The sequence below is a fragment of the Scyliorhinus torazame genome, chromosome 19 (assembly GCF_047496885.1).
Source record: "Scyliorhinus torazame isolate Kashiwa2021f chromosome 19, sScyTor2.1, whole genome shotgun sequence".
Lineage (NCBI taxonomy): Eukaryota > Metazoa > Chordata > Chondrichthyes > Carcharhiniformes > Scyliorhinidae > Scyliorhinus > Scyliorhinus torazame.
In genome coordinates, this window is record NC_092725.1 from 140,345,563 (window position 1) to 140,360,253 (window position 14,691).

Below are 14,691 nucleotides of genomic sequence, written 5' to 3' on the forward strand. Positions count from 1 at the left end.
TAGGTTCAAATGACACATTGTATCCTCAGACCGGCGTGGGGAGTGTAGCTCACTGTCACCACCGGGGCCCCCGAGCATTGGAATGGGATCGGCACCAATCCCATTTTCAGTCCAACACTCCATTCTCGGCCGGATTGGGAACCCTGCTATCATGGCGGAGAATCCACCCCGTAGACTCTTTCACAAATGAATTTTGCGGATTGGCTGAAGGCCAATGGTGACTTTAGGTTGGAGCTCATAAGAGATGGAAGAGCAGTGGGAGCGACTAATGATACTCTATCAGATGTCCCCCAATCTGAGGGTAATCAGACTTTGGGCCATCCAAATCCTCAGACAATCGGAAACCACTTGTAAAACCGATCCATTTTTCATGGCGATGTTAAACCACGGTGCAGAGAATCTACAACAGTCCAACTCATAAAACAACAAAAGGGCAAGGAGACTCCAGGGCAATGAAAACAATTCCCAAGTAAAACACAAGATGGTGGCAGATCATGTCAGTGCTGTGTCGCCAAAACACCTCACAGGGTCGAATAGCGTCTGGGAATCAGTGTGAAATGCTTTCACTGTGACCGCCTGGCTCACTTCAAAAATATATATTTTAAAAATAAATTTAGAGTACCCAATTCTTTTTTTTTTAATTAAGTTGCAATTTAGCGTGCCCATTCCACCTAACCTGCACATCTTTGGGTTGTGGGGCTGAGACCCACGCAAACACGGAGAGAATGTGCAAACTCCACACGGACAGTGACCTGGGGCTGCGATCGAACCCGGGTCCTCAGCGCCGTGAGGCAGCAGTGCTAACCACTGCGCCACCGTGCTGCCCCCTTCTTCGAAAAGATGTGTAAGTCCAAAGCAACAAGGTGTGCAGAGATCCCATGAGATAGATGAGCCACACCAAGAAGTCTAACACTGCTTCTTGGGAGAAATTAAGGAGTCCAGATTTACATTTTGGATTGCGAACATATCTGGAAATCATCACCTCATGAATTTCAAAATAGACACAGGAGCCACTGCGACAGTTCTGTCAGATAAGGAATCGCAGCTTGTGAAACAATGTCGAAAGACAATTACAACTCAGTTTTTTGAATCAGCTGGCTTCAAGTTCCAGTCTAGGCAATGCTTCAGTATAAAAACAAATAGATATGGAGGTGATCGACCGCATCCCTAACCAGGCGGTGACTGACACCAGGCTGCCATTCACTAATGAATACTTCACTCATTTAACGAGGAAGTACAGATTACAACGCCTCACCAGCTCCGCAATCTAACATGAGGCAAAAAATGGATGTCCGCACTATTAAAACGCTTGAAGAAAAAATGCTGATTTTACAGTGGCACTTTTGACATGTCGATCCACTCGCCCACTGCAATGTGCTTTGGGCCCATCAGGGCCACTGTTAGGCAGAAAACTTTGCACTCAACTTCCCATGCTGCTGAAGAAATTAATCCCAAGGTTGGAGGTCAGGGACTATCATCAGGACCAAGTACTACATCATTAACTCCAGACCAATAAAGTCAGCCCAAAACAGTTGAGACCATCACTCCCTCAAACGTGAAAAGAATGACATCTGTAAGACTCATAAACCCTCCAGACTGTCTGAACCTCTAGAATCAGAGACTTGCGGGGGAAGAAAGGGTGGTTCGTAAATAAATATTATAGTAAATACATTTACTTAGATGTAATGATATGCAGATACGTAACCAATGGGTCATCAGAACAGGACACAACCAATGGGTCATCAGAACACCCAGGGGTGGCATCACCACACGAGGGCACCACATGACCACTATAAAAAGGACAAGGCACACAGACCCTGCCTCTTCCACCGGCAGAAACCTAGAGGGCAAGACGTGTGTGGTTAGCAGCACCGTTACACCCTAGTACGTGGTCCAGAGCAAGTTCATATAGTTAGTAGAGTATACTGTGTTACTAGAGTCAAATTAGTAGAGTGTAGAACTCATTTACGAGCTTTGTCAATTGCTCAATAAATACATTCAACTTACCTCAAGGTCTGGAGTACCCTTCAGCAACGCCTACACCAAGTAGAGGCATATGTTACTCATAACAACACAGTAGAGGCTTGGAGCAAGGTGTAGGAATAAAGATGTACGGAACTGTGAAGGTTAGTGTGGGACTGGGGAAACTTTACCGCCCACATTATGGCATAGAGCAGTGATTTTCAAAGTGGGGGTTGCGGGATGGCGTCAAATGGGTCGCCAAAGGGTCACCAGAAAGGATCCCCAAAGGTCACCTGACCATTTTTCCCATTTTCTATCTTGGTAAATTTTCACTGCAGTACAGTGTATGACCACATGAGGCTGACGTAGAATCCGGAGCCAGGGGCATCCTTGTCTCTCTGGGCCACAGTGCGGTTGGGGCAGTTTGCAGCCAGTGACCTGTAAAATTCTCTTTGGGTGGCTGTGTTCAGCGTCAGGATCTGTTTTATTTCTTGAGTTCAGTGTGTCACTAACAAACCCCGAGAAACCTCTATCATTCTCTCAGTTAACCAGGACATACAGCCTCCTCCACCCCTAAAAGCCCCTATATCCATTCCTTCCACTTCCGAATTGTCTCTCCACATCGGGGCTCTTGTCTCTTAAGGACGTTTCTTTTTTTCATCACCTCCCCCGCCGCTATCCACCCCCTCTTCCCAGGTCCTCTTCCCCAAGCACCCGTCTCTGCCATGTGGTTACATGGACTCCATCAGCTGAATAGGTTCCTGTGTCGCAAGGACTTTTGCTTCTAGCATTATCGGGACTTCATTTGTTCACCAAGGATGGCATTAGCTGGCGACTAAGCTACACTCATGTATACAGGAGCCGGTAAAATGTTGCAGGTGTATGGAATCTGCACGTTTTGTATATTGGGCAGCTGAGTTGTGCCCAGCGTTGTTTGTTGAGCATGTTTTCAGTCTGTTACACATTTACCTGGGAAACGGTACTGACAGGCATCCAGTAACATTCTGTCTGACCGTGCTGTTAGTCCAGCGCGTTAATCTTTCCACCCCTTGCGCGCAAATGCTAACAATGGGTGTGAAGACATAAAATAATCAAATAATCCTGAGTTACACTCTTCAGCAAGGTATCAGGATAGAACTGTCCTCTCAGGTGAAACAGCAGCGAAATTCACAATTTTTACATTTAATAATACAGAACTGCCAACAATGAATGTCATGATGTGGAGATGCCGGCGTTGGACTGGGGTGAGCACAGTAAGAAGTTTTACAACACCCAGGTTAAAGTCCAACAGGTTTGTTTCGATGTCACTAGCTTTCGGAGCGCTACTCCTTCCACCGGATAATTCCTTCGGAGCAGCGCTCCGAAAGCTAGTGACATCGAAACAAACCTGTTGGACTTTAACCTGGTGTTGTAAAACTTCTAACAATGAATGTGACGTTTTTAAAAGTCACTACGGAGAATTTATTGTCAACGTGGTGTGGGTCGCGAGAGTCGACCATTCTGTAACAATGGGTGGTCGGAAAACAAGTTTGAAAATGCTGATATAGAGAGCAGCCTCGCCAATCTTTTCACTCAACATTGACAGACGCCAATCCACCTAACCTGCACATCTTTGGACTGTGGGAGGAAACCGGAGCACCCGGAGGAAACCCACGCACACACGGGGAGGATGTGCAGACTCCGCACAGACAGTGACCCAAGCCGGGAATCGAACCTGGGACCCTGGAGCTGTGAAGCAATTGTGCTATCCACAATGCTACCGTGCTGCCCTGAGAAAATAAGTGAGGAAAAAGTACAGCAATACCACAGCAATACATTGTTCAGTTTAAAAAGAGTAAGTAATGAAAATGTACAGAGTGTGAGAGAGTTTGTGTGTGGGATTAGTGTGAGTGTTAGTGGATGCGTGTGTGAGTTAGTCTGCGGCAGTGAGAGAGGAGAAAACTTAGATTGCGCGTAAGGCAGACCCACACTCACACTGAGTCACACACTCACAATGACACCTCACCCTTACTGGGCCCGCCTCGACTTTACCCTGGGCCTGCATGGACCTTGTCCTCCACTGGACGACGAGGTCAAGGCAGTGTTTGGGTCCGAGGTCGTGGTCTCTGCCTGCACCCGGGTGTGTCGGGGGGGGGGGGGGGGGGTATTCTCTCTACCTACCGCTTGGCAATGGGATTTCCCAGTGAACACCATGCCACCGGCGGGAAAAGAGAATCATAACAGCCAGAGAATTCCAGCCTGGGAACACCAGGGAGTTTCCCAGATGTGGCATTGGAGGTCTTCATGATGTAAATCAACAAGAGGGGGAACAATACACAGATACAAAGAACATACAGTGCAGAAGGAGGCCATTCGGCCCATCGAGTCTGCACCGACCCACTTAAGCCCTCACTTCCACCCTATCCCCGTAACCCAGTAACCCTTCCTAACCTTTTTTGGTCACTTAGGGCAAGTTATCCTGGCCAATCCACCTAACCTGCACGTCTTTGGACTGTGGGAGGAAACCGGAGCACCCGGAGGAAACCCACGCACACACGGGGAGAACGTGCAGACTCCGCACAGACAGTGATCCAGCAGGGAATCGAACCTGGGACCCTGGCGCTGTGAAGCCACAGTGCTGACCACTGTGCTACCGTGCTGCCCAATCATGGGCAGTATTTAATAGCGGGGATGGGGGGGTGGGGGTGGGGGAAGGGGGTACCTACTAATTAGGAAGTTGGCATGAGCCCCACATCACCTCCTTTCGGGAAGGCCCACAACCCCCTCATCCCAGGAGGCCCTCACGCATGGCTTTCTTGATGGGCTTCCTGCATGGCAAGACCTCGCCCGCCGCTGACTGAGGGGTGCGGTGACCAGGAGTCCCTCAATGAACAGGAGCGGAAGGATGGAGGGAAGGAGGCAGCGTGGGGAAAACAGTGTCCTTTGCAAAGAGAACTGAGGAATTGTAACTCTCAAAATGGAAGTTTGAAAGCCGACCCCATGGGTTCAGGATGCAGATCTCCCCAAGGTGAAGAGAAATTAGAGAAAAATACAGTTGAGCACTGATCACCAGCAATCAATGAGAAGCTGAATACATTTGCAGATAATGCAATATCTTATATTCTTCATTTACAACAGTTTCTGACTTAAACGGATATATTTTGTTCAAGTTAAAGTTTACTTTCATGCAGAAATGTTATTGTAGGTCTCATGAAGTTAATTAAATGATGGATCAGTTTTTTTTGCCGTTGCTGTTCCAATCTAGTCTGGATCACTTCCAATCCAGTGGCTGGAAAAGTTATTTCCTGAACTTTGCCAACAAGTTAATATTGATTATGCTTTATTTAATCCTCCTCTGACTTTCGCAGGCCAAGAACACTCAAAGCTGCAATTATACTTTTCCGATTCAAAACAGATGATTTCAGCTTTCCGAGTAATGAAGCTTAAACATGACGTTGATTAGTTACGTACAAACTTTGGACTGGAGAGTCAGCTCAGGGACAAAGAAAGTACCCCAAAAGGTCCACAAATGGTTGTGAACTGGGGCTCCGATACTAGACGAAGATGCTGAACTGGAAATAATGATCAAAAAACGACAGTTTAGGGAAAATAATTGGAGTAGAAGATTTTATCAACCACATTGTTGTAAAGGGCAGGGATCTGTTGCATTTTCCACAGGATGTTCAACTGTGTGAATTTGTTGCCACATCATTTAATTGGGTGCAAGAGATAAAACAAACATTCCTTGTTAACATCACTGAATAATCCTACTTTTTATTATCCCCGTAGAGACTGATAACTTTAAAAAAAAATCTGAATTTCTTGTGACCAGAAGGATCACACAAGATTTCATTAAGACTTTTACTACATCAAAAGTTAAAAGCAACCATGACTAACCACTATTTAGCAAGCCATTTATATTTTAAATTACAGAGAATATTCCCATGTGACTTTTAATATCACTGACAATCCCATACCACAGTAATACTTTAATTTGTCTCAAGTGGCCACTTAATTCTCACGTGACCTTTTAAAGTACCTCTCCACTCCAGATGGTCTGCTCCTTGTTCCTTTCCCAGTTGGGTAGCTTTTTACCCCAAAATTGACTTTCACAGTGAAGGCGACCATGAAGACTCCTCCCTCCAGCCAAAGCTAGGTGAATCTTCAACCTCTTTTAAATCCTCATAGATTTGGATCCTTTAATCTGAAAACAAGTTCTCAACCACCTTCCATGTGGTGGATAAAATAGACACAGCATTTTCTCTGCTTCAGCTGGAGGACTGGTTGCCTTCGTCTCTCAATCGGTCTTTCGGATTCTTGCAGACTGACCTACTCTGGTCAGGTTCAGCAATATCTTCAAAATCCCTGCAAGTTGACAATATAATGGCTTGCTGTGGACTGGTCCCCTCTCAAAGTTTGCCGCCACAGCAACGTGAATAATATGGGCCTCGTCTCCAGGGAGAAATGTTAAATAGCTGTGCTCTAGACCCCCAATTCCATTTTATCTTGGAATTAAATAGACAGCTTGAAGTATATCCATTTGTAAAAGCTGACATTCCCAACACCCACTTGTGAAACAAAGTCAATACAGATGCTATTGCCACTGCCTACAGGTGGGCAGATGTTGCACGTTCTTCCCAGAAAGAACATGGGTCCCCCTTTAACCTTCAACAACCAAACGATACAAGACTGTTATCAGGCAGAATTCCGAATTGGTCAAATTGCCCCCTTCATTCCTCCACTTTACCCTAAATTAAAGAGACAGCCCTAAAACATAAACACCTTATCGACTTAGTGCTTGTATCATGCTGAGGACCAGTTCAACAAGGCCAACCCTTGGCATTCGGCAGATTTGGAGGTAACAGTGAGAACAGGAAGGACTGCGATTTCTTTTGTGCAGATTTTTGAGCATGGAAATTTCTTATTACACTGTCAGTGACCTGAATAAATAAACCTCAAATTCTCCAGACTAGTGGAATAAAGAACAGCTGGGAAACAGTCGTTGGAATTAAATTGAGGCACAGACTAACCATACAACGAAAGAAGGATCTTTACCACAAAGTTTAGATCCCTGAGACTGCTTCAGATGGTAGACCTGCGTTGCCCATGCCGAACTTCTGCCCACGGTGCTCCCCATGCTATTTTCAGTACTGCGCGTTTTATTAATACAGCACTAGCCCCAAACAAGGCAGAGTGGACAAGAGAACCCAATAAACGTGTGCAAATGGTTTTCTTGTCCAGTTTCATGGCCTCCATTTTTAAATTGGCACGTTGGAGTCATTCTTGCAAAACTCACCCAGGTGGGAGGGACATTGGGCCAACATTATTAAAGGGGATTCTCGGCTACATTAAGCCAGAGCAAACATTTTCCACTTCTCATGGAATTTTATGCTCATTCCTGGCAATGTTGGTCAGAGGAGGGCACAATAGACATGAGTTTACATGGCAAACTCATTGTATTTCCAGCTATATGAGGAAAAGTGGACAGGATTTTTCACCCCCTCCCACCCTACCCACAGCAGATGGGATCTTCCACGCACACTCCTCCACCCCCACCCCTCTCCCCCAGCTTGTTTTGAAGTTGCAAAGACAACCGGCCATTGGCCGGCAGAGGGATCTTCCAGTACCGTTGCTGTCTACAGGGGTTTCCATTGTTCGCACTCTCTGACACTGTCAGAGGAGGATCCCACCGGTTAGAATGGCCAGAGAATCCCCCCAGTAAATCTGGCAGCTCCACCTCAGTGGGCAGGATGTTACAGGCAGGTTGTTGCTGGGTCGTTCGGCTACAACATTCATCAATTGTCAGTGTGTTGCTGCAAATCGCAGTTCGTGGATCCCCACTTCACCAAAACGAATAACTTTCTCTCCTTCCTCAGTATTAAGGTCTGAGAAAATTACTTCAAATTAAATGCAAGAGAAGGACAAGGTGTCAAAGATTGTGATTAGCCAAAAAAACAATTTAATAATAAGAACCTTTATTGTCACAAGTGGCTTCCATTAACACTGCAATGAGGTTACTGTGAAAATCCCCTAGTCGCCACATTCCGGCGCCTTTTCAGGTACACAGAGGGAGAATTCAGAATGTCCAAATTACTTAACAAGCACGTCTTTCGGGACTTGGGGGGAGGAAACCGGAGCATCCGCAGGAAACCCACGCAGACACGGGGAGAACGTGCCGACTCCGCAGACAGTGACCCAAGCCAGAAATCGAACCTGGGGCCTTGGCAGTGTGAAGTGACTGTTAACCACTGTGAATAATATCAGAGAATTACATAGGAATTGCTACATGGAAAACAGGCCCTTTGATCCAGTTAGTGATGACATGTATCTTCCAAAATAGCTCTAGTCCAATAAGATCATAGAATCCCTACAATGCAGCAGGAGGTCATTGAGTCGACACTGACCCTCTGAAAGAGCACCGTACCTATGTCCACTCCCCTGCCCTATCCCTGTAACCCCATAACCCCACCTAACCATTGGACACTAAGGGACAAATGAAAATGGCTAATCCACCTAACCTGCACAACTTTGGACTGTGGTAGGAAACCGGAGCACTCGGAGGAAACCCACGCAGACATTCATCCTAGCACCACTCTTATCCTTGTCCACCAGTACTTTAAAACTTACTGAATTGTGGTCACTGTTACCGAAATGCTCCTCTACTGAAACATCTACCACCTGGCCGGGCTCATTCCCCAATACCAGGTCCAGTACCGCCCCTTCCCTAGTTGGACTGTCTACATATTGTTTTAAGAAGCCCTCCTGGATGCTCCTTACAAACTCCGGCCCGTCTAAGCCCCTGGCACTAAGTGAGTCCCATTCAATATTGGGGAAGTTGAAGTCTCCCATCACCACAACCCTGTTGTTTTTACTCTTTTCCAAAATCTGTCTACCTATCTGCTCCTCTATCTCCCGCTGGCTATTGGGAGGCCTGTAGTAAACCCCCAACATTGTGACTGCACCCTTCTTATTCCTGATCTCTACCCATATAACCTCACTGCCCTCTAAGGTGTCCTCCCGCAGTACAGCTGTGATATTCTCCCTAACCAGTAGCGCAACTCCGCCTCTCCTTTTACATCCCCCTCTATCCCGCCTGAAACATCTAAATCCTGGAGCGTTTAGCTGCCAATACTACCCTTCCCTTAACCAGGTCTCTGTAATGGCAACAACATCATAGTTCCAAGTACTAATCCAAGCTCTAAGTTCATCTGCCTTACCCGTAATACTTCTTGCATTAAAACATATGCACTTCAGGCCACCAGACCCGCTGTGTTCAGCAACTTCTCCCTGTCTGCTCTGCCTCAGAGCCCCACTGTCCCTATTCCCAGTTCTCCCTCAATGCTCTCACCTTCTGACCTATTGCTCCCGTGCCCACCCCCCTGCCATACTAGTTTAAACCCCCCCGTGTGACACTAGCAAACCTCGCGGCCAGGATATTTATGCCTATCCGGTTTAGATGCAACCTGTCCTTATATAGGTCACACCTGCCCCGGAAGAGCTCCCAGTGGTCCAGATAATGGAAACCCTCCCTCCTACACCAGCTGTTTAGCCACGTGTTTAGCTGCTCTATCTTCCTATGTCTAGCCTCACTGGCACGTGGCACAGGGAGTAATCCCGAGATTACAACCCTAGAGGTCCTGTCTTTTAACTTTCTGCCGAGCTCCCTGAACTCCTGCTGCAGGACCTCATGCCCCTTCCTGCCTATATCGTTAGTACCAATATGTACAATGACCTCTGCCTGTTTGCCCTCCCCCTTCAGGATGCCCTCTACCCGTTTGGAGACATCCTGGACCCTGGCACCAGGGAGGCAACATACCATCCTGGAGTCTCTTTCACGTCCACTGAAGCACCTATCTGTGCCCCTGACTATAGAGTCCCCTATTACCAATGCTCTTCTGCGCTTTGACCCTCCCTTCTGAACATCAGAGCCAGCCGTGGTGCCACTGCTCTGGCTGCTGCTGTTTTCCCCTGATAGGCTATTCCCCCCGACAGTATCCAAAGGGGTATACCTGTTCGAGAGGGGGACAACCACAGGGGATTCCTGCACTGACTGCCTGCCCTTTCTGGTGGTCACCCATTTCTCTGCCTGCACCTTGAGTGTGACCACATTTATATAACTGCGATCTATGACACTTTCCGCCACCTGCATGCTCTAAGTGCATCCAATTGCTGCTCCAACCGAACCATGCGGTCTGTGAGGAGCTCTAGTTGGGTGCACTTTCTGCAGATGAAGCCATCTGGGACACTGGAAGCCTCCCGGACCTGCCACATCTCACAGTCACAGCACTGCACCCCTCTAACTGACATTGCGTCAATTAATTAAAATTAAACGTTTTTTTAAAAAAGTTTATATATATTTTTTTAAATTTCAAAGTTACTGTTTCCTAGCACTAGATTTCTAATATAAATGCGAGAGCTAAATATAGTACTCTCCAATCTCTGGCTTAGATACCCCTCTAAATTATAATTAAGTAATTATGTTTAATTAGTTACCAATGCTTAATTTTTTTAATTTAGTGTAGATTCCCAACCAGCCACTCAGGTCACAGCTTTTCTGTGATGTCATTTCAGTTTCCCCCTGACACACACAATTTGAAAAAGGTATAAAAGTAAAAATGAGTAAAAATCACTTACTTACCTTCTTATCAGTATTGTTCCACAGCTTTTCCCACTGATGTCCTTATCCAATTCCTGCACAGTGGAACCTCCAGAGAGCTAAGACCATCCAGTCAACATTCACTTGGTGTCTCACTACCTAGAGAACCCATCACTAATCTATCCTCTGAGACATCGTGACTGTGAAATCACATTTTCAGCATCATTCTCTTCTTGGTGATTCACCACTGGCTGGCCAGGCTTGGGAATGTCTGAAAGGAAAAAGGCTGGGATTGTTGTGCAGGGAGGGAAGGGGACTGGAAGAGAGGAGAGTGGTGGGGAAAATAAGAGGTGCATGTTTACACAGTCCGCAGCTTGTAAATCAGAAGTGAACAAGGGGGAGCTGGGACAAGGGGGAGCTGGGACAAGGGGGAGCTGGAGCGAGAGGGAAGTGGGATAAGGGGGAAGTGGGATGTGAGGTGGTTTAGGGATAAGGATACCATCATCTTTTATGGTTTCAACTTTGCCACTGGCCACATCTGTAATAAGTATCCCAGTAATAACCAACACTGTCTCCCTCCATTAGACATCAGCCTATATCCCTCTTAAATCCTGTTGCCTCAGGTCATCTGCTATCTTGTCCTGAAAGAGTGAAGTGTGCCACTGAACGCTGTGCGTCCTGTTTGGTTGTGGCTGTCATGGTTGAATTGCCGGCAATGTGTGCAGTCTGAGAGATGAAGGGTTGAGGCAGAAGCGTTGTGTGTGTGTAGGCGAGGTGAAGCATATCAATCTTCGATATAAGGCCTGATTGATGGAGATTGTTGGTAGATAACTGTTGAGGGTGCGGTAATTCCTCAGCAGTAGCAGAGTCTGCGATACAATTTGGTCGGATATGTAGCATGTGAAGATCAATTCACTGACCGTGACCATGTCTTGAGGTCATTGAACATTCTGTAGAATTGCATCCATGTCCTCGAGAGCTGACTACTGGCAGTGACTCCACAGCTATGTGTTCCCGTTGTCTTTTAACTGTGCATTTCGAAAGCCTCCTTCTGCCCATAGATACCAGACATCTCTCCTCCTTTTCATCTGCTCCACCAAGTGCAGCATCTGTGAACATTGGTGTCCCCTGATGTGTCGCTTCCCTTTTGCAAGTACCAAAGAAAAGCCAAGCAGTGTCTTAATGACTATCATCCAGTGGTTCTGACATCCATCATTATGAAGTGCTTCGAAAGGTTAGTCATGGCATGAATCAACTCCAGCCTCCCGGATTGCCTTGATCCGCTACAGTTCGCCTACCGCTGCAACAGGTCCACAGCAGACGCCATCTCCATGGCCCTGCACTCTACCCTGGAACACCTAGATAACAAAGACACCTATGTCAGACTCCTATTTATTGAATACAGCTCAGCCTTCAACACCATTATTCCTACGAAACGCATCTCCAAACTCCTTGGCCTGGGCCTCGGCTACTATACTCCTTATACACCTATGACTGTGTGGCCAAATTCCTCTCCAACTAGATTTGCTGATGACACCACCGTAGTGGGTCGGATCTCAAACAATGATGAGACAGAGTACAGGAATGAGATAGAGAATCTCGTGAACTGGTGCGACGGCAATAATCTCTCCCTCAATGTCTACAAAACAAAGGAGATTATCATCGACTTTAGGAAGAGTAGTGGAGAACATGCCGCTGTCTACATCAATGGGAACGAAGTAGAAAGGACCGAGAGCTTCAAGTTTTTAGGTGTACAGATCACCAACAGCCTGTCCTGGTCCCCCCATGCCGACACTATAGTTAAGAAAGCCCACCAACGACTCTACTTTCTCAGAAGACAAAAGAAATTTGGCATGTCAGCTACGACCCTCACCAACTTTTACCGATGCACCATAGAAAGCATTCTTTCTGGTTGTATCACAGCTTGGTATGGAGCCTGCTCTGCCCAAGACCGCAGGAAACTACAAAAGTTTGTGAATGTAGCCCAGTCCATCACGCAAACCAGCCTCCCATCCATTGACTCTATCTACAATTCCCGCTGCTTCAGAAAGGCAGCCAGCATAATTAAGGACCCCACGCACCCCGGACTTATTCTCTTCCACCTCCTTCCGTCAGGAAAAAAATACAAAAATTTGAGGTCACGTACCAACCGACTCAAGAACAGCTTCATCCCTACTGCCATCAGACTTTTGAATGGACCTAACTCGTATTAAGTTGATCTTTTCTACACACCCTAGCTTTGACTGTAACATTACATTCTGCAGTTTCTCCCTATGCACGGTATGTCTGAACCGCATGCAAGAAACAATACTTTTCACTGTATACCAATACATGTGACAATAATAAATCAAATCAAATCAAAAAGATTATATTCAATCATAATTCCCAGCAGTTACTCCAGCCACAATATATTTCCCTTTTGAGGGATGCAGTCTGGATTTATCAGAGCAGGCGAACTTTGCATGAGCCAGTCACATTATTAGCCCCCTACTAACGTGCCCAGTCAATGAGCGGTGTGGTTATTTTTTAGGTCGATGCAGAGATGATGGAAATGAGCAGGCAGCATGAAGTTGGTGTGCTTCCTGCATTGCAATCAACAGACACAGGCTTGTGTCCATCGTGATTCCAATGCCCATTTCCAGAGACTATCCAACTTAACTCTTCTAAATTCATGAGCTTGTTTGCGACTTCAACATTCTGCCAGATCAACGGCTGGACCACGCTCAAAGTACCAATTCGTTCGTCATTATTAAATGACCTATTCCCATCCCCTGCTGGGTGAAAATCCATGAAAGGATTAATCTATAGTTCATCATTAAGGCATTGGTAAATATGTAGCAGGCCTTGTTTTATTCAGTGCTTTCTTTCTATTACGTTTGTATCCTCAGTTAAGTTGCAGATATGCCATGAAAAAGGTAAATTATAACTTTGGATTTTCACTAGAGGGCACCTCATACATGTATAATCGTAACTCAGTTAACAAAACACTTCATCAGGCAGCTGGACACAAATCTTGAATTTTATGAGTAATCTGATTATTCATAGTGAGATTTTATTAAACTCACAGCCCACCTAATTATTGTTGCACTTAATAATATTTGTTGATAAAATTGGGAGAACAACTAGATATAGTTGGAGACAAGTATATAAATGCCAGGTCTTATCTATCTGATCAAGTTAACCCAAGTCGTTTCTCCGTTCGAAAGCCAAGAGAAAATCTCTGCATCGTCCCACAGACAAAAGCACATTAAACGGTGGTTAATTCGGATTCTGTACACAAAGGGCAGATGAGGGGTTTGTCGTATGAGGAGAGATTGAACAGTTTAGGCCTATACTTTCTAGAGTTTAGAAGAATGAGGGGAGATGAAATTGAGGTATACAAGATGTTAAAAAATATGGATAAAGTAGATGTGGAGCGGATGCTTCCTCTTGTGGGGCATTCTAGAACAAAATCTTGGGATTAGGGGGAGCAAATTTAAATCGGAGCTGAGGAGAAACTACTTCAGCCAAAGGGTTGTGAACCTGTGGAATTCGCTACCCCAGAGTGCAGTGGATACTGGGACAGTGAGTAAATTTAAGGAAGAGTTAAACAGGTTTTTAATTGGTAACGGGTTGAAAGGTTATGGAAAACGGGCAGGACGGTGGATGTTGAGGCCAGGATGAGATCAGCCATGATCGAATGGCGGAGCAGACTCGATGGGCCGAATGGCCTAATTCTGCTCCTATGTCTTACGAACTTATCCTCAAGACGAGAGAAAATTCTGCTGGACAACAGCCCTGCAGGCAAGGAAATCTGCAGAAAACACTTCACCATTGGCACTATGTACAGGTTTATGGACCAATAAAGAAAATTGAGGCATATTTCTACATGTTGTTGTACAAATACCTAGAGCTATACACATCTCCACAAATCTGTCCTGGTCCACCCACGTCGACGTTACCACCAAGAAAGCACAACAGCTTTCTCAGGAAACTAAGGAAATTTGGCATGTCCACATTAACCCTTACCAACATTTACAGATGCACCACAGAAAGCATCCTATCGGGCTGCATCACAGCCTGGTCTGGCAATTGCTAGGCCCAAGACCGCAAGAAACTTCAGAGAGTCGTGAACACAGCCCAGTCCATCACACAAACCTGCCTCCCATCCATTG